Source organism: Pristiophorus japonicus, chromosome 14, assembly GCF_044704955.1.
Source record: "Pristiophorus japonicus isolate sPriJap1 chromosome 14, sPriJap1.hap1, whole genome shotgun sequence".
Lineage (NCBI taxonomy): Eukaryota > Metazoa > Chordata > Chondrichthyes > Pristiophoridae > Pristiophorus > Pristiophorus japonicus.
In genome coordinates this window covers 84,338,706-84,357,978 of record NC_091990.1, presented here as the reverse complement: position 1 = coordinate 84,357,978, position 19,273 = coordinate 84,338,706, and the positions used below count along the sequence as shown (strand labels likewise).

General features: G+C 48.6%; 1 protein-coding gene across 3 annotated transcripts in view; it reads left to right on the top strand.

Moving 5' to 3' along the window:
* The first annotated feature begins 207 nt into the window (after window positions 1-207).
* Window positions 208-19,273, top strand: part of LOC139279961 (tumor protein p53-inducible protein 11-like) — a 169,147-nt gene continuing 150,081 nt past the window's right edge. For 2 of the 3 annotated variants that reach the window (XM_070899325.1, XM_070899324.1), the window contains exon 1: window positions 4,865-4,999. The gene's annotated coding sequence lies outside the window, so the exon portion shown is untranslated. Of the gene's footprint in view, window positions 377-4,864; window positions 5,000-19,273 lie in introns of those variants that run through there. The other variant, XM_070899323.1, reaches the window with a different exon arrangement.

The following is a 19,273-nucleotide window of genomic DNA, read 5'->3' as shown; positions in this document are numbered from 1 at the left end:
TGACTGGGTTTAATATTGTGGTGCGGATCTATTACACACATTACCCCCTGTACTTGGTGCTGTGACTGGGTTTAATATTGTGGTGCGGATCTATTACACACATTACCCCCTGTACTCAGTGATGTGACTGGGTGTAATATTGTGGTGCGGATCTATTACACACATTACCCCCTGTACTTGGTGCTGTGACTGGGTTTAATATTGTGGTGCTGATCTATTACACACATTACCCTGCCCTGCCGAGCTCAGTGCGCTTCGCCCCGCGATGTGCCGGGCTCCGGGACCGCTCTGAGCAGCGGCTCAGCACGCTGACAGCAACAGGAGCAGCGAGGACCTACCGCGCCCGCTGGTGCATGTCCGAGCCCCGAGCCCCGAGGTGAGTGAGGTGCAAACTTTGGGAACTGGGGGCGTCCCGGGATCGGGGCTGGGATCCGGATCGCAACTCCTCGGGTTCATCAAACAAACTGCTAGGAACTTTCCTGGTGTGGACACAGAGTGACTGAGTCCCGGAATGAGAGTGAGACTGAGACTGACTCCCGGAGTGAGACTGAGTCCCGGAGTGAGTGAGACTGAGTCCCGGAGTGAGAGTGAGAGTGAGACTGAGTCCCGGAATGAGAGTGAGACTGAGACTGACTCCCGGAGTGAGACTGAGTCCCGGAGTGAGTGAGACTGAGTCCCGGAGTGAGAGTGAGAGTGACACTGAGTCCCGGAGTGAGACTGACTCCCGGACACAGAGTAAGACTGAGTCCCGGATTGAGACTGACTCCCGGACAGAGAGTGAGACTGAGTCCCGGAGTGAGACTGACTCCCGGAGTGAGTGAGACTGAGTCCCGGGCACAGAGTGAGACTGAGTCCCGGAGTGAGACTGACTCCCGGACACAGAGTGAGACTGAGTCCCGGACACAGAGAGACTGACTCCCGGACAGGGGGATACTGACTACCTGAGCCACGAGCAATTTGGCATTGGGTAAATAAGATTAGAGAGATGAACGCGTGGCTCAAGGATTGGTGTGGGAGAAGTGGGTTTTTATTCACGGTGCACAGGCATCAGCAGTGGGGAAAGAGGGAGCTGCTTCGTTGGGATGGGCTTTACCTGAACTTTGAGGGACTCTGGCTAATCAAATAACTTGGGCTGTAGATAGGGCCTTAAAGTAAGTAGTAGTGGCGGGGGGGGGGGGGGGGCGGTGAAGGAGGGTGGGTTCAGGTGAGGGGAAATGTATAAAATCAGTGAGAAAGGAGAAGGCAATGGAGCATGGTAGCGATGGGGATAAAGATAACCAGAGTGTGACAGGAAGGGACAGACCGTGGAGTCAGAGTCGGGAAAAGTGGCAAAAAGACAAAATTAAAATCTCTTTATCTGAATGCGCACAGCATTCGTAACAAGATAGATAAGTTGACGGCACAAATAGAAATAAACGGGTAATATTTGATAACCATTACAGAGACGTGGTTGCAAGGTGACCAAGGGTGGGAACTGAATATTCAGGGGTATTTGACATTTCAGAAGGATAGACAGAAAGGAAAAGGAGTTGGGGTGGCTTTGTTAATAAAGGATGAGATCAGTGCAGTAGTGAGAAATGATATTGGCGCAGAAGATGAAGATGTAGAATTAGTTTGGTTCGAGGTAAGAAATAATAAAGGAACCATGTCACTGGTGAGTGTAGTCTATAAGCCCCCTAACAGTAGCTACACTGTAGGACAGAATATAAATCCAGAAATAATGGAGGCTTGTAAGAAAGGTACGGCAATAATCATGGGCGATTATAATCTTCATATAGATTGGAGAAATCAAATTGGCAAAACCAGTCTTGAGGACGAGTTCATAGAGTGTACTCGGGATGGTTTCTTAGAACAATACATTGTGGAACCAACCAGGGAGCAGACTGTTTTAGATGTGGTAATGTATAATGAGATAGGATTAGTTAATGATCTCATAGTAAAGGATCCTCCAGGGAAGAGAGATCATAGCATGTTAGAATTTCAAATTCAGTTTGAGGGTGAGAAACTTGGGTCTCAAACTAGTGTCCTGAACTTAAACAAAGATATGAAGGCAGGGTTGGCTAAAGTGGACTGGAAAAATAGATTAAAGGGTAAGACAGTAGAAAAGCAGTGGCCGACTTTTAAGTAGATATTTCATAGCTCTCAGCAAAGATATATTCCAGTGAGAAAGAAAGACTCTAAGAGAAGGATGAACCATCCGTGGCTAACAAAGAAAATAAGGGATGGTATCAAATTGAAAACAAAAGCATACAATGTGGCCAAGACTAGTGAGAGGCCAGAGGATTGTGAAATTTTTAGAAACCAGCAAAGAACAACTAAAAAAATAATAAAGGGAGAGGAGACAGTTTATGAGAGTAAACTAGCAATAAATATAAACACAGGCAGAGCTTCGACAGGTAGATAAAAAGGAATAGAGTAGCTAAAGTAAATGTTGGTCCCTTAGAGGATGAGACTGCGCAATTATTAATGGGGAATAGGGAAATGGCACAGACTTTAAACTAATATTTTGTATCGGTCTTCATGGTAGAAGACACCAAAAGCATCCCAATAATAATAGATAATCAAGAGGCTATAGGGAGGTGGGGGGGGGAACTTAAAACAATCACTATCACGGCAAACTAATGGGACTAAAGGTGGACAAGTCCCCTGGACCTGATGGCCTACATCCCAGGGTCTGAAAAGAAGTGGCTGCAGAGATAGTGGATGCATTGGTTGTAATCTACCAAAAGTCCCTGGATTCTAGGGAGGTCCCAGCAGATTGGAAAACCGCAAATGCAACTCCTCTATTTAAGAAAGGAGGGAGACAGAAAGCAAGAAATTATAGACCAGTTATCCTAACATCTGTCATTGGGAAAATGCTGGAGTCCATTATTAACAAAGTAGTAGCAGGACATTTAGAAAATCATACTACAGTCAAGCAGAGTCAGCATGGTTTTATGAAAGGGAAATCATGTTTGACACATTTGCTAGAGTTCTTTGAGGATGTAACGAGCAGGGTGGATAAAGGGGGAACCAGTGGATGTGGTGCATTTGGATTTCCAGAAGGCATTCGATAAGGTGCCACATAAAAGGTTACTGTACAAAATAAGAGCTCACAAGGTTGGGAGTAATATATTAGCATGGATAGAGGATTGGCTAACTAACAGAAAACAGAGAGTCGGGATAAATGGGTCATTTTCAGGTTGGCAAACTATAAGTAGCAGGGTGCCACAGGGACCAGTGCTGCGGCCTCAACTATTTACAATCTATATTAATGACTTGGATGAAGGGACCGAGTGTAATGTAGCCACGTTTGCTGATACAAAGATAGGTGGGAAAACAAGTTGTGAAGAGAACACAAAGAATCTGCAAAGGAATATAGACAGACTAAGTGAGTGTGCAAATATTTGGCAGATGGAGTATAATGTGGGAAAATGTGAGGTTAACCACTTTGGCAGGAAGAATAAAAAAGCAAATTATTATTTAAATGGAGAGAGATTACAAAATGCTGCAGTACAGAGGGATCTGCGGGTCCTAGTACATGAAACACAAAAGGTTAGCATGCAGGTACAGCAAGTAATTAGGAAGGCAAATGGAATGTTGGTCTTTATTGTCAGGGAGATGGAGTATAAAAGTTAGAAGTCTTGCTACAACTGCACAGGGCGTTGGTGAGACCACACCTGGAGTGCTGCGTACAGTTTTGGTTTCCTTATTTAAGGAGGGATATACTTGCTTTGGAGGCAGTTCGGATGAAGGGATTGTCTTATGAAGAAAGATTGAGCAAATTGGCCCTATACGCATTTGAGTTTAGAAGAATGAGAGGTGATCTTACTGAAATGTATAAGATTCTGAGGGGGCTTGACAGGGTAGATGCAGAGAGGATGTTTCCCCTTGTGGGAGAATAAGGGATCGCCCATTTAAAACAGACATGACGAGAAATTTCTTCTCTCAGAGGGTCATGAATCTTTGGAATTCTGTACCCCAGAGAGCTGTGGAGACTGGGTCAGTGAATATATTTAAGGTGGAGATAGACATATTTTTGAACGATAGGAGAGTGAAGAGTTATGGGGAGCGGGCAGGGAAGTGGAGCTGAGCCCAAGATCAGATCAGCCATGATCTTACTGAATGGTGGAGCAGGCTCGAGGGGAAAAATGGACTACTCCTCCTCCTATTTCTTATGTTCGTATGGCACCTGGACGGGGCCAGACCAAATCCTGGACAGAGGGAGACTGACTGCGTGTGTGTCATACACACACAGACAGGGATACGTATTGATTTGTCATGCAAACTGTTGCACAGAAACAAATTGAATGTGAAGAAATCGGAGCCTATCTCCTGCAGTCTCGAGCCCCGAGCTCTGAGCCCCACCAGCCTGGCCTGGGTTGTGTGCTGTTGTAGTTTGAGAAACCTGTCTACATGCGGGCTGCATGCTGCCGAGTTCTGCAGTGCAAGAAACCGATGTTGGAACCTGTGTGTTTGGTGGATTGTGTTTCAATGATGGAAATTCTTTGGTCCAGTCAATGCTTCATGGCTTGTCGCTGTTTCCATCTGGGCTCTGGGACCCGTATCTCCCAGTGATGTGAAGCAGTGTTTCTCAAACTGGGGTCCGTACCGACCTTCCAGAGGGTCTGCGACCGGAGGTCTTTATAAAACCGACACTGTGAATTATTCTCAGCGGCTGGGTCCGCCTCTTCACAGAGGCCCACAGCTCTCACTCACTGGGCAACGACCGCTCCCTGTGGGTCGAGCCGATTCCTGTCCCTGGCACCATGACCACGTACCATCCTGTCGACACGTGATCAGGCTGCCTGCGGGGCCCTTCAAACAAGTGCCTGAGTGTGTTCACGCAAACGCATACAATCCCAGCAGCATCCCACATGTGGCCTATCGCACCTTGGCCAGCCTGCTGACGGCTTTAAAAATTGTCCAGCACCACGTGGCTAAAAGTGGCCACCTATTGCTGCGGAGAGCCCAGAATTGGTGTAAGAAGCAGCCACATACATCGCACTGATATCTGCAAGTACATACATGTTTTCTTTAAAAGCGTTATTGAAACACTGTTTACATGATCTATGTATTAGCGAGTATAATTTAGATTGCGGGGGGCGGGGCTGGGCGTCCGTGATTGCCAATCAATTTCAAAATCGGTCCTTCAAACAAAAACGTTTGAGAATCACTTGTGTGGAGGATGTTACAGTTTAAGCAGCTGCTCATTTCTGCAGCGTTGGCTTCAAAGCAACAAATGCAGATACTGGGAATCTGCACCAGGAAACGCTGGACACACTCAGCAGGTCCACGAGCGTCTGTTGTGAGGAGAACAAGAGGAATTTAGCGTTTCGAATCCGGACACTGGCTTCCCGAAACATTAACCTCCCATCTCTGTTTTTGTTATAGCTTTCAATAATAACGTGTCCGATCCCACGCAAATTGATGTAACACGTATCGAGTTAGCCAACACTTTGAGAACTCTCTCTGGCTTTTCGGTACCCGAAAACCATTAGGGCTCACATTGAGATCTTTTAAATTTATTGTTGGGAATGTGCGAGACAGCGGGTTTGAAGAAAGCAGGGGCTGTTTGCAATTGCCAGATTCACATCTGGGGTTGTCTGGCAGGGACACAGTGACGGTGCTGAGACAACAGTGTACCGTGTGCACATTAAAGGGAGGATCCTCACTGTTTTCTGCATAGGACTCAGCCCCTGGGACAGATCGATCTAGAAACCCACTTAACGTTGGCTGCAGGGGACAGTTAGTGCTGCAGTGGGCAATGTGCATTTTGTAATATTTTGCTTGCAGTCAAATTGTCATTTTAAAAGAAGGTTTAGTAAGGCACAGGGTGTCACTGTGGGATTATCCACTGCACAGCTGAGTCACACAGGACAAAAAGACCCCAGGGTTTGATCCTGTAATCGGAGTTTGCTGATTTAATCTGGGTAGCAGTTTTTTAAAATTTCAAAATATACTTTATTCATATTAAAAATTTGTACAGTACATTCAAAAGCAGTTCAGTACGTTTAGCTGCAGTCAGCAATCCCATACACTACATTTGGGTGCTGACGGCAGTTCCGTTCTAGACATTTCCTTGCTTTTCAGTTCAAGTACAATTTGGTACAATACGGGATACCTTGTAGTACATTCAACAAAAAAACATTACATGTGTCACGATACAGTACACGGAATGGGTGACGGTACATTTACATTTTTTTTTCTTTTCAACGTGCATTACGAAACAGACCTTACATTGTACATGGCACTACATAGGTGTTTACAGATCATGGTGCTCCATGTACACGAAAAAGAAGTTGCAAGTACGGCCCGAGGGGAGTTTTGTACTGATTCCTGCCCCTGGGTTTACCGTGGCAGAAGGGCTTTAAACTGTGGCCATTCCCCACCGTGCCTTTGCGGCGACTGCACCAATTTTAAGTGCGTCCCTCAGCACGTAATCCTGGATCTTGGATTGCGCCAGTCTGCAACATGCAGACGTGGACATCTCCTTGCTCTGGAAGACCAGCAAGTTTCAGCAAGACCAAAGAGCGTCTTTGACTGAGTTGATGGCCCTCCAGCAGCAGGTTATGTCTGGGGTGGCAGTTATGGGTGTCACACCTGAGTTAGAGAGGGGGAAAGCTGCCCAGGGTTCCCACTCTGATCCCTATCCTGTCACCCCGCCCCCCACTCCACCCTGATCGCGGTGGACACCGGGATCGGGCTCCGCAGTGACGCACCCTGTGGTTCAATGGCTCGGCTTGCCTCAGTTTCAAGGTGTGTACCTGGGCGACAAAGGTACCCACACAGTTCTACCCTTGGGCTCAATGATTGAGCAGCAGGGGAGAAAACTCGTGAAGGGGAGGGGAAGAAGAAAAGTTTGCATTGGAAGATATGATCAGAACAGTGACCCCACCGCACCCCCGTGACCCCGCCACAACCCCTGACATCGGCATAATCCTGCCACGCCCCCTGACATCGGAGTAGCCACGCCCCTATGACCCTGCCACACCTCCTGACATCGGCGTAACCCCGCCATGCCCCCGTGACCCTGCCACAACCCCTGACATCGGCATAATCCTGCCACACCCCCTGACATCGGCGTAACCCCGACATACCCCCGTGACCCCGCCGCAACCCCTGACATCGGCGTAGCCACGCCCCTGTGACCCCGCCATGCCCCCTGACATCGGCGTGACCATGGCGCGTTCCCGTGCCAATGGCTGTCGCTGCGCCCCCGTGATTTCACCACCAACTGTGTTGCTTTATATCATCAGATTTAAAGTCAACAAAATTATCTTCTGACATCCATTGGCATCCTGACGTTATCTCTTTATTCCTGGTAGTCCTTCATCCGATGGTCTGTAGTTTTTGAGAGCAAGGAGCCCCAGGAGATTACCAGAGAAGCATGGCCGGCACCAGCAGTCTGTGTGACAGTGGCCACAATGGGCTGGCAAAGCCTCTGCTCCTTGCACAGATATTTCTGTTCTCCCTGTAACCCCACAAACCCTGTTTCAAGCACTCTGACGTGTAACAAAGGGGAGACAGTTTGTTGTGCAGGTGAGGACCTGTCTGATCCTGGGCCAGAAAGTCCTAGAATATACAGGTTTTAGTCAGTGGGTTGAGTACACCAGCCGTGGCTCAGTGGGTAACACTCTTGCCTCTGAGTCAGAGGTTGTTGGTTCAAGTCCCACTCCAGAGACTTGAGCAAAAAATCTATGCTGACATTTCAGTGTAGAACTGAGCGATTGACAGATTGTCTGTTAATTATCACATTGTTGTCTGGGAGGTTACTGTGCACAAATTAGCTGCTGCATTTCCTTCATCATCATCATCCATCATAGGCGGTCCCTTGTATCGAGGATGACTTGCTTCCACGCTGAAAAGGGATGAGTTCACAGGTGTTTCAATGAAGGACCTAATATTCCAGGTCCTGAACTACATCCTGAAGGGTGGAAGATGCCTGTGCATGGACTTTTTTAACATGTGGTGACCGTTGCACACCAGCCACCACACGGGCTTGACAGAGCTCGGTCTTGGTCCAGTGGCAAGGATTATCCAAGACGACTGGAGACCTGCTCTGCTGCACGGACCGAGTGCGCACACATATCACAGTGTGGGCTGGTCCATGCTGCCCCTGGGCCCTCGCCTCTTCTGGCCCCGAACTCTCGCCTCTCCTGGGCCCCGCTCACATCCCTTTATGAACCCTTGCCGCTCCTTCGCCCCGATTTCACCACTCCTGCTGTATCTGCCCGCACTGCAGTCAGGTTTCTTTATTAGAACACTGCAGACAACAGGACGATATGATAAAGGTATTTAAAATGATATCAGGATGGGATTGCGTAGATAGAAGCAGACTGTTTCCATGAGTTTCCACTAGAATGGGTGCCCAATCGATACAAGATTAAATGTAAGAGAGCTGTGTGTATGTACAGAGCTGTGAGTATCTGCTCAAAGAGTGGCAATATATATAGTCCACACTGCGATATGTGTGTGCACTTGGTCCGTGCAGCAGAGCAGGTCTCCACTCGTCCTGATTAATCCTTGCCACTGGATCAAGACCTAGCTCTGTCAAGCCCGTGTGGTGGCTGGTGTGCAACGGTCACCACACGTTAAAAAAATCCATGCACAGGCATCTTCCACCCTTCAAGATGCAGTTCAGGACTGGAACATCGGGTCCTTCATCGAAACATCTGTGAGCTCCTGTGGAAGCAAGTCATCCTTGATTGAGGGACTGCCTATGATATATAGATATCTCTATATTAGCTATGTGTTTTTAGCTTGATATCCCCTAACTCCTATTTATTATTTGATTATTTATGTATACCAGATTTTTATTTAATGCAATTTGGAGTCCTTTAATGTTGGTATCCTCTACCTAGTTAATTTTAATTTCATCTCTTTAGATCTAATTAATTACCCTGATTATTTATATATTCACTGTTGCCCCTCGGATTAAAGCACCTAGCACCTCCTTCACCCTCTGCACCGACTACGCACTCTAACCAATTTCCTGCATTTCCTACATTAGAACAGTGAATACACTTCAAAAGTACTTCACTGGCTCTAAGTTGTGACTTCCTGATGTCATTAAAGGTGTTATATGAATGCCAAATTATTTCTTGTCATCGTCCCAGGAATAGGTCTGGACACTGATGTACCTTGTTACACCTTACATGTACGGGAATCAGTCAGCTAAATGGATAGATGAGCAGATTTAACCAAATAGTGACAAACAACATATTTCACTAAATTTGTATGTCTGTTGATTTGATTTGTTGTTCTGCTTTGAGCTGTTCAATCGTCTTTCCATTCTGGCTGATTTCAATGTTAGGTTAAGATGTTCCAAGTTATAGCAAACTGCATAAATACTCTAGTGTCTTCTTGTGACAGGAATCTGGTACTACACCACTGCTTTACAGTGAAAGTGTGAGAGAGATGGTTTGTGTAGATATGTGAGTTCGTGTCCTATTTATTGTCAGGCATATACTGTTGTGTGGGGTATTGTATTTTGTTCAGAATGTCTAAATGAAGATGGCTGTTGATAACTGGCCTTTAATCTCTGTTGCTGGTCACTGATTGAAAAATGTGTGATTTAAGGGGGCCCGCCATCCTGTTTCTCATGTTGGTTGGGGAAGTAGATCAGGGAAAGTGCAGGATGATCAGAGCAAGGTCTCCAGTATCTCTCTGAAACCAGGCGGACCCATGGGGACCATTCAAGAAATAAGGACTGGCAGTGAAATGTAACTGGCAGAGTGAGAGATGCTCCCCTGGCGTTGAGCAACACAGGCTGACCTGCAGAGTCAAGATCCTGTTTGTTTCACAGGTGCAGCGACTCTGGGCTTGGTCCCAGTCTCCTTGGTCGCTCCTCTCTCATTTGCTGGAAACAATGAGTTGAACCTTTTGCGGATCAGTGGTGACAAACAGCACAGAAACATCAACACCCAGCCAAAAACCAGCCGCATCACTCCAGGAGAGTCGGGAGATTGAAAGAGACCGGCCTCCTTGTCAACACACTGGTGGTTTGGGCCGGGTATCTCGCCCCTAATAACTTGGTCAGCATTGTTTCTTGGAGCAATGTGCTCTGTCATCATTGAGCAGGGAGCCCTTGTGGACTGCACAGGCAGTCCACCGCACAATTCACGGGTTAGACACACTTGAGAGCTACTGGTTTTGTTTTATAAGGCACTCGTTGTGCTGCACTGGAACCTGCTGACTGTAAAGGTCGCCCTGTAGGTCTCGAGCATTCAGTCCTTGAATCAGGATTGTTCAGACCACTGAACTAGTCCTTTTTGCTCTATAACAGACTCCCTCTGATTGAGTCCTGTACATAGGAATATATCCAGAGATAGGTTCCTTTATATTTGGAATATATCCAGTGATTGATTCCTAAACATAGGAATATATCCAGAGCTAGGTTACTTTATATTTGGAATATATCCAGTGATGGGTTCCTTTATATTTGGAATATATCCATATATTGCTGTAACCACTGACGTGAGTCTCACAAGGCATGTTGCCTCCGTTGTGCCAGGGTAAAGGACATCAATGAGTGGGTTGCACTGCCTAAACGGGTGGTGAAAGCAGATTCAATAATAACTTTCAAAAGGGAAGGGAAAACAAATGACCAGGCTTTGCGGAGGAGAGGGAGTTGCTCAGGGTAGCGGAGAAAACAAGATACGACCTCCCACACTAATACTTTATAAACTGGCTGTTACACAGTAAACATTGACGGTGGGATTAACATCTTTACAGGCTGCAATGTGGGAGGCATCCTATTTAATGCCAACAGTACAAGGTCTGACATTGAATATTTCCTCATCGAGAGCTTGGCCTGAGGAGCAGGGGATTCAGCCACACAATCCACAGGCCCGGCCTCCTTTTTATTGTTCATCTCTTCACACAACACAATTACACTTTCATCAATGTTTCCGTCAGTCTCTCTCCTGTCTTCCTGGTCGCTGTCGCCCTCTCTCTCTCTCTCTCTGCCAACCTCTCTTTCTCTTTCGCGCGCCCCCCCTCTCTCGTGCGCCCCCCCTCTCTCTCCCCCCTCTCTCTCGCCCCCCTCTCTCTCTCTCGCGCCCCCCCCCTCTTCCCCCTCTCTCTTCCCCCCCCTCTCTCTTCCCTCCTCTCTCTCTCTCTTCCCCCTCTCTCTCTCTTCCCCCCCTCTCTCTCTCTTTCCCCCCTCTCTCTCTCTTTCCACCCTCTCTCTTCCCCCCTCTCTCTTCCCCCCTCTCTCTCTCTTCCCCGCCTCTTTCTCTCTTCCCCCTCTGTCTCTCTTCCCCACTCTCTCTCTCTTCCCCCCTCTCTCTCTCTTCCCCCCTTCTCTCTCTTCCCCCCTCTCTCTCTCTTCCCCCCCTCTTTCTCTCTTCCCCCTCTCTCTCTCTACCCCTTCTCTCTTCCCCCCTCTCTCTCTCTTCCCCCTCTCTCTCTCTTCCCCCTTTCTCTTCCCCCTCTCTCTCTCTCTTCCCCCTCTCTCTCTTCCCCCCTCTCTCTCTCTTCCCCATCTCTCTCTCTTCCCCCTCTCTCTCTCTTTCCCCCTCTCTCTCTTCCCCCCTCTCTCTCTCTTCCCCACTCTCTCTCTCTTCCCCCCTCTCTCTCTCTTCCCCCTCTGTCTCTCTTCCCCACTCTCTCTCTCTTCCCCCCTCTCTCTCTCCCCCCTCTCTCTCTTCCCCCTCTCTCTCTCTTCCCCCCTCTCTCTCTCTTCCCCCCCTCTCTCTCTCTTCCCCCCTCTCTCTCTCTACCCCCTCTCTCTTCCCCCTTTCTCTCTCTTCCCCCTCTCTCTCTCTCTTCCCCCCTCTCTCTCTTTCCACTCTCTCTCTCTTCCCCCCTCTCTCTCTCTTCCCCATCTCTCTCTCTTCCCCTCTCTCTCTCTTCCCCCCTCTCTCTCTTCCCCCCTCTCTCTCTCTTCCCCACTCTCTCTCTCTTCCCCCTCTCTCTCTTCCCCCCTCTCTCTCTCTTCCTCCCTCTCTCTCTCTTCCCCCCTCTCTCTCTTTTCTCCCCACTTCTCTCTGTCTTCCCCCCCTCTCTCTCGCGCCCCCCCTCGCGTGCCCCCCCTCTCGCGCGCCCCCCTCTCTCACGCCCCCCCTCCCCGCTCTCGTGCCCCCCTCCTCTCTCTCTCTCTCACTCTATGCCCCCGCTCTCTCCCTCTCTGCACCTCGTGCTCTCTTCGCCTCTCTTGACAGACTAATGGCTTTGCGGGAATCAATTTTCCTCATGATCGATCCGAGATGTTCGGTAGGAACTGACTGTACATAACTGGAAGGATTGTTGGCCATTCCCTGATGTGATCAGTTCACATGTTGCCTCAGCAAGTGGTGCAAGTAGCATGATTTTGTTCTGACTGAATAACAAGTGTTTCAAAATCCTTTTCGTCTTTTTCAGTCAGAGTCTTTGACCATTCCCTCCAGGAATTCTGTCTTGCCTCCTCGACGTGGAAATAAACGGGTAAATCGAGTGGCTATGAAGTGAAGATGAGCTGGGGGCAGCTGTTACAAAGAATGCCTTCATCCATTTCCTCAGTCACATCCATTTAACATTTCAAAGTCAGGAAAGAATCATTTAACTTGGATTTCTCTCCGGGAGCCCGCTGGGTCTGGAATCTCTGACAGCAATGTGTCTAACTCTGGACAGTGTGTGTGTCTCTGTGTGTGTGTGTGTGTGTCTGTGTGTGTGTGTGTCTCTGTGTGTGTGTGTTTGTGTCTGTGTGTCTCTGTGTGTGTGTGTGTGTGTGTCTCTGTGTGTGTGTGTTTGTGTCTTTGTGTGTGCCTCTCTGTGTGTGTGTTTGTGTCTGTGTGTGTGTGTGTGTGTCTCTGTGTGTGTGTGTTTGTGTCTCTGTGTGTGTGTGTCTGTGTGTATGTGTTTGTGTCTCTGTGTTTGTGTCTGTGTGTGTGTGTGTCTGTCTGTCTCTGTCTGTCTATGGTGCTAACTCAGGCCTTGAGACAAAGCCAGAAGAGTTGCTTTCAGAGCTTCGATTTCAACCCGCAAAACGTGATTAGCTATAAATTCTTCATAGGTGACATAATGCGGGGATTTCATCGCCCATAGGAAGTCCGAACCCGGCTTCCATCACCCACACTGTCCTGCTGCTTGTGACTAAGGGCACAAGTTTTGATTCATAATTGACTCAGACTGCTTCTGAAAACTGTACTCTAAGCCCAAACACCAAAGCAATGGGTGCCAGGTGGGGTGATCGGGGAGTACTTGGACCCAAATGGCCATTGGAGTTGATGTTTCTTTCTGGCACAGCTGTGGCTCAGTGGGTAGCACCCTCGCTTCCGAGTCAGAAGGTCATGGGTTCAGGGAGTGAGCGCCGAATCTAGGCTGACACTCCAGAGGAGTGCTGAACTGTCGGAGGTGCCATCTTTCGGATGAGGTGTTAAACCGAGGCCCCGTCTGCTCTCAGGTGGGGGTAAAATATCCCATGATATTTGAAGAAGAGCAGGGGAGTTATGCCTGGTGTCCTGGTCAATATTTATCCCTCAACCAACACCTAAACTGATGATCTGGCCATTAACACCTTGCTGTTTGTGGGAGTTTGCTGTGCGTAATTTAGCTGCTGCGTTTCCCACATTACAACAGTGACTACACTTCAAAAGTATTTAATTGGCTGTAAAGCGCAGTGGGATGTTCTGAGATCATGAAAGGTGCGATATAAATGGACATTATTTTCTTTTTTATAAAAGACTTATTTGCTTCCTGGAGGGAAGAACCAATCCCAGCGGGCTGAAAGGTCTGTGCTCGTTGTATAAGCTGGGCCAAGGCTCACACCGCTGCAGGCAGCACTATTAGCACCTGTGGACATGGGGCACTTCCTACATGTGCTTGGTGCTTGAGGGTTTTTGCCTCAACCCATGGCTGGGTCAAATCGTACAGATACAATGGATCATAGCCTGAACCATGACTGCAAGGCCCTGTTGGTGTGCGGTTGGTATGGTAATGGCCAGTGTCATCATTGGGCAATACTTTCCAACAACTTGCGTTTATATAGTGCCTTTGTCATAGTAAAATATCCTAAGGTATTTGACAGGTGCGTAATCAGACAATCAGAAAAATTAACACTGAGCCAAAGAAGTAGACATTAGGATAGGTGACCAAACACTTCTCCTGGCCAGCCTCCTATCTTCCATAAAAGTGAGCACATCCAAAACTCGGCTGCCCGTGTCCTAACTCGCACTAAATCCCCTTTATCCATCATCCCTGTGCTCACTGACCTACACTGGCTCCCGGTCCGGCAACGCCTCAATTTCAAAATTCTCATCCTTATTTTCAAATCCCTTCATGGCCTCGCCTCTCTCTATCTGTAATTTCCTCCAGCCCCACAACCCTCCGAGATCTCTGCTGGCCTCTAGTTCTTGCCTCTTCCCACCCCCATTGTCTTTGCTCCACCGTCGGTGGCCGTACCTTCAGCTGCCGAGGCCCTAATCTCTGGAATTCACTTCCTAAAACTCGCCACCCATCTACCGCTCTCTCCTTTAAGTCACTCCTTAAAAACTAGCTCTTTGACCAAGCATTTAGTCACCTATCCAAATATCTCCTTATATGGCTCGGTGTCAAATTCGGATTGATAATGTTCCTGTGAAGCACCTTGCGATATTTTACTATGTTAAAGGCACTATATCAATGCAAGCTGTTGCTGTTGTCTTGAAGGAGAAGAGAAAGCTACCGAAGCGGAGAGGTTTATCAGCCGTTCAGTGTCCAGATGTTGAATAAGCCCACTGACGGCACTGAGACCACCACTGCAGCTGGCGAAGGGTTGGGGGTCGGAGTACAGTACAGATGTGCTGGCAGCTTTCTGGTAGTTATTCTCTGTGTCGATCAATCCCACGCACCTTTAACTGACGGGCCTGCTGTGACTATTTCAGCCATTGTCATGTCGTTTGCAAGCTTCGCTGTGTGCCGCATCTTGTGTGAGGCTCTTTTGCTTTCTCTCGGCACTCTGCGAGCTGATGGTGTCGACGGTTTGCCGATATTGAGCTAATGGTGTAGACGGTTTGCCGATATTGAGCTGATGGTGTAGACGGTTTGCCGATATTGAGCTGATGGTGTAGACGGTTTGCCGATATTGAGCTGATGGTGTAGACGGTTTGCCGATATTCAGCTGATGGTGTCGGCGGTTTGCCGATATTGAGCTGATGGTGTAGACGGTTTGCCGATATTGAGCTGATGGTGTAGACGGTTTGCCGATATTGAGCTGATGGTGTAGACGGTTTGCCGATATTGAGCTGATGGTGTAGACGGTTTGTCGATATTGAGCTGATGGTGTAGACGGTTTGCCGATATTCAGCTGATGGTGTCATGGTTTGTCGATATTAAGTATTAGAGGCTTAAAATACCAAAGGGTTCCTACTGGTTCTGCTACCTGCTCCCAATCACGGCTGTGGGCGGGTGAGCAGCTTGTCCACCACCTGGTTGAGCATGTACCTGTGGGTGACTCGTCCATCTTTCAGTTTCCTCAGAGTTTTGCACCTTAGCCACCCAATTCATACAGGAGATCTTCCTGTCAATCCCTGCTTCTGCCTTGTCCATGGGTGGGAGGGGTGACTCTAATATCTGTGGGAGGAGGTGCCGACTTTAATCTTAGACAAAAGGGATGCTGACCTGAGTTAGTCATTCGATATTCTGTTCAGAGATTGGAGTTCATTCTTATCATCCTCGGCAGTATCTCATGACTTCTCCAAATGAAACATTTTATTACCAATCCCCAGGGCACTGAATGCAGTTTTTGGCCCCTCCTTACATATTTGGTGTCTAACTGTGTCTCAGCAGCCACCCGTGGAAGGGAACCCTTCCTCGGGTAATGGTGGCTGAAGATGCACAAAGCAGTCTTGGAGTCTGGGAAGGGAATTGAAGGCAGTAACCTCACTGTTGCCTGTACTGTGTGCTGTCTTGTGCTATCGTTACTTTACATCGCTGATTTAGGTCGGAGGTTCCCATCAGGTCGAGGTCCTTGCCCACATTGAGCTGGTCCGGGAGCTGATCGATTATTTGGCCCTGAGGCTTCCATTAGATTCACGCTTAGAAAGGGGTGAAAGGAGTACCTCAAGCCTACAAATGCCGACTGTTAAACTGGGAACAAGGCCAGACCTCCTCACCGAACACCTGGATCCACATCTTGCTGGAAATGGTCCAGGTACAGAAAATAACAACCCTCTGCTTGACTTGATCTGGACCTGTCAGCAATGGAGAGCAATCCTTCATTGGGAAGCCCGGGTGTAATTAATACCAAGGGGGAGCATGGGAGAAGGAAGCGGAGCTTTGGAGAATGGGAGGGGGGGAGAATGGGGGAAGGGAGGGGAGAGGATGGGGGAGGGTGGGAGAAGGGAGAGGGAAGATGAGAGCAACCCCACTGACAAATCAGGAAATGAATGAAGGGAAATATTGTCTCCGACCACAGTGCACTGGGCAGCCCTTTCCGGCAGTGCTTGAATTGATGTAATACTGGACCATGTGTCGATGCACCTGTACACCGAGTGCTTAACTTCCCTCTCTGCAGGGTGTATTCAATTCGTAGTGAGAAACCTGACTTGAGTATTCATTTCTTTAAAAAAATTGTTTGAAAATTTGGGGAATATTTTCAGGACCAGAAACTGCACTAACACCAAGTAGTAGCAGTGCGAACATGTGAGAACATGTGAGGCAACTATCGGGAATCTTATTAACTAGGTGGGGGTAGGGGAGGGCACAGAATCCCAAATGAGTCTCATCTGAGAGTGGAACTGGGCCAATGGGCAGGTGTGAACATAGTTAGACAGAGAGACATCCAGGAGGCACATACCAGGGCTAAACAGTTACAAGAGACACACCCACAATAAGGCATGTGTATGCAGGTAGAGCCCATCTCCTGTGGCATTGCTCATGGTTGAGTAGGATATATCTCTCTGACCTGTTTGTCTTCGTATCACCTGGAGCAAGGAATACGAGTGTGTATCTCTATATGTGTGTGTGTCTATGTGTCTCTGTGTGTGTTTCCGTGTATTTGTTTGTGTCACTATCTGTGTGTGGGTTGCATAGGTCTAGACCCATGCAGCGGAGCCTGGTCTCCAGTCATCTTGGACCCCCTTGCCACTGGACCAAGACTTTGCTCTGGCAAGCTGGTGTGCAACGGCCACCCCACGTTAAAAGAATTCACGCACAGGCATCTTCCGCCTTTCAAAATGAAGTTCGGGACCTGCAACGTCAGGACCCTCATGGTCAACTCCAACAGCGACAGACCGGAACGCCGCACTGCTATCGTTACCTGGGAGCTCAGATGTTTCGACTTTGACAGCGCGGGCAGGGGAAGGCCAGCTCAAGGAACAAGGTGGTGCTTACACCTCCTTCTGGAGAGGTAAACTAGAAGAATGCTACCTCCATGGAGCAGGCATTGCCATAAAAAATGAGCTAGTTGGGCATCTCAGAGACTACTCTTGCAGGACAAACAAACACCTCATGACTCTTCGGCTCACCCTAACCCGGAACCAGTACGCTACTGTCATCAGCACATACGCCCCAACACTGGAAGCTACACACGAGACCAAAGAGGAATTCTACTCCAGCCTCGAACAATCCCGAGTACCAAAGAGCGACAAGCTGATCCTCCTGGGCGACTTTAACGCCGAGTTGGAAAGGACACAGACCTCTGAGGGGGTGTGATCGGTAGAGAGGGGTTAGGGAAAGCCAACTCCAATGGTACCCTCCTCCTGACGAAATGCTTAGAACACGACCTTGTCATAACCAACACCCTGTTCCGTCAGAAAGACAAGTATAAGGCTACATGGAACACCCTCGCTCCAAGCACTGACATCTGCTCGACTACGTCATCATCCGAGCAAGGGACCGCAAGGATGTCCGCATCACCCGCGCCATGACAGGAGCTGACGACTGCTGGGCGGAGCACTGCCCAATCCGCTCTATCACCATCAACATAGCCCCAAAACAGCGACGACGACAGAAACAATGCCGCAGGAAAATCAACGCTGGAGCACTCCACGACCCGGCTAAGAAAACTCTCTTCAGCCAGCGCCTCACTGCCAACTGGCGACTCTCAGTGACCCAGAGATGCAGAGTGTCCACAGTGCCTGGTCTGCCCTCAAGGCCTCTATAATCAGCACCTGCCTGGTCACTCGACCAGGAAACACCAAGACTGGTTCAACGAAAATGACCAAGAGATCCAGGAGCTAATAAGCCGCCAACGCAAGGCATTCTTGAACTGGAAGCAGCAACACAACTTGAGAGCCAGAAAGCAGCTCGACAGACGTCTGAAGGCCGAGGTCCAACAAAAACCTCGTGACCTAAAGAACAGATGATGGGTGAAGAAAGCGCAAGAGATCTAGCAATTAGCCGACAACCACGACGTGTATGAATTCTTCAGCGCAGTCAAGATCACCTACGGCCCAAGCACCCAAGGCCCTACCCCACTGCTGGCCAAGAACGGAGAGGTACTCATCAATGACAGAGAGGCAGTCAGTGCCTGCTGGAAAAAGCATTTTGAAGATCTCCTTAACTGAGATTCTGTCTTCGACGTGAGTGTCCTCGACTCCATCCTGCAGCATGCTACCCGCCACCACCTCAGCACAACCCCAGCCCGGCATGAGGTAGAAAAGACCATCCGACAACTGAAGAACAGCAAGCACTCGGGAGCGGATGGAATCTCCGCCGAAGCACTAAAACATAGCGGAGAAGCATGATTGGCACAAATACACAATCTCATTTCTCTTATTTGGAAGGAGGAGAACATGCCAGGGGATTTCAGAGATACGGGAATCGTGACTATTTTCAAGAAAGGTGACAAGTCCGATTGCAGTAAATACAGAGGCGTTTCCCTGCTCAGAGGGAAAGTCATTGCAAGAATCCTCCTCGATCGCCTTCTCCCTGTGGCTGAAGAGCTCCTCCCAGAGTTGCAATGCAGATTCCGCCCACTAAGTGGCACAATGGACATGATCTTCACCGCGTGGCAAATCCAAGAGAAATATAGGGAGCTGCACTATCCTCTGTACATGGCCTTCTTTGATCTCACAAAGGCCTTCGACACTGTCAATCGTGAGGGATTATGGAGCGTCCTCCTTAAATTTGGCTACCCTCAAAAGTTTGTCACAATTCTCCGCTTGCTTCACGATTTCATACAAGTCGTGATCCTGACCAACGGATCCATCACAAACCCATTTCACATTCGGACTGGGGTTAAGCAAGGCTGTGTCATAGCACCAATGCTCTTCTTGATCTTTCTTGCTGCAATGCTCCATCTCACCCTCAGTAAGCTCCCCGCTGGAGTGTAGCTAATCGACAGAACAAACGGGAAATTGTTCAACCTCCACCACCTACAGGCCAGATC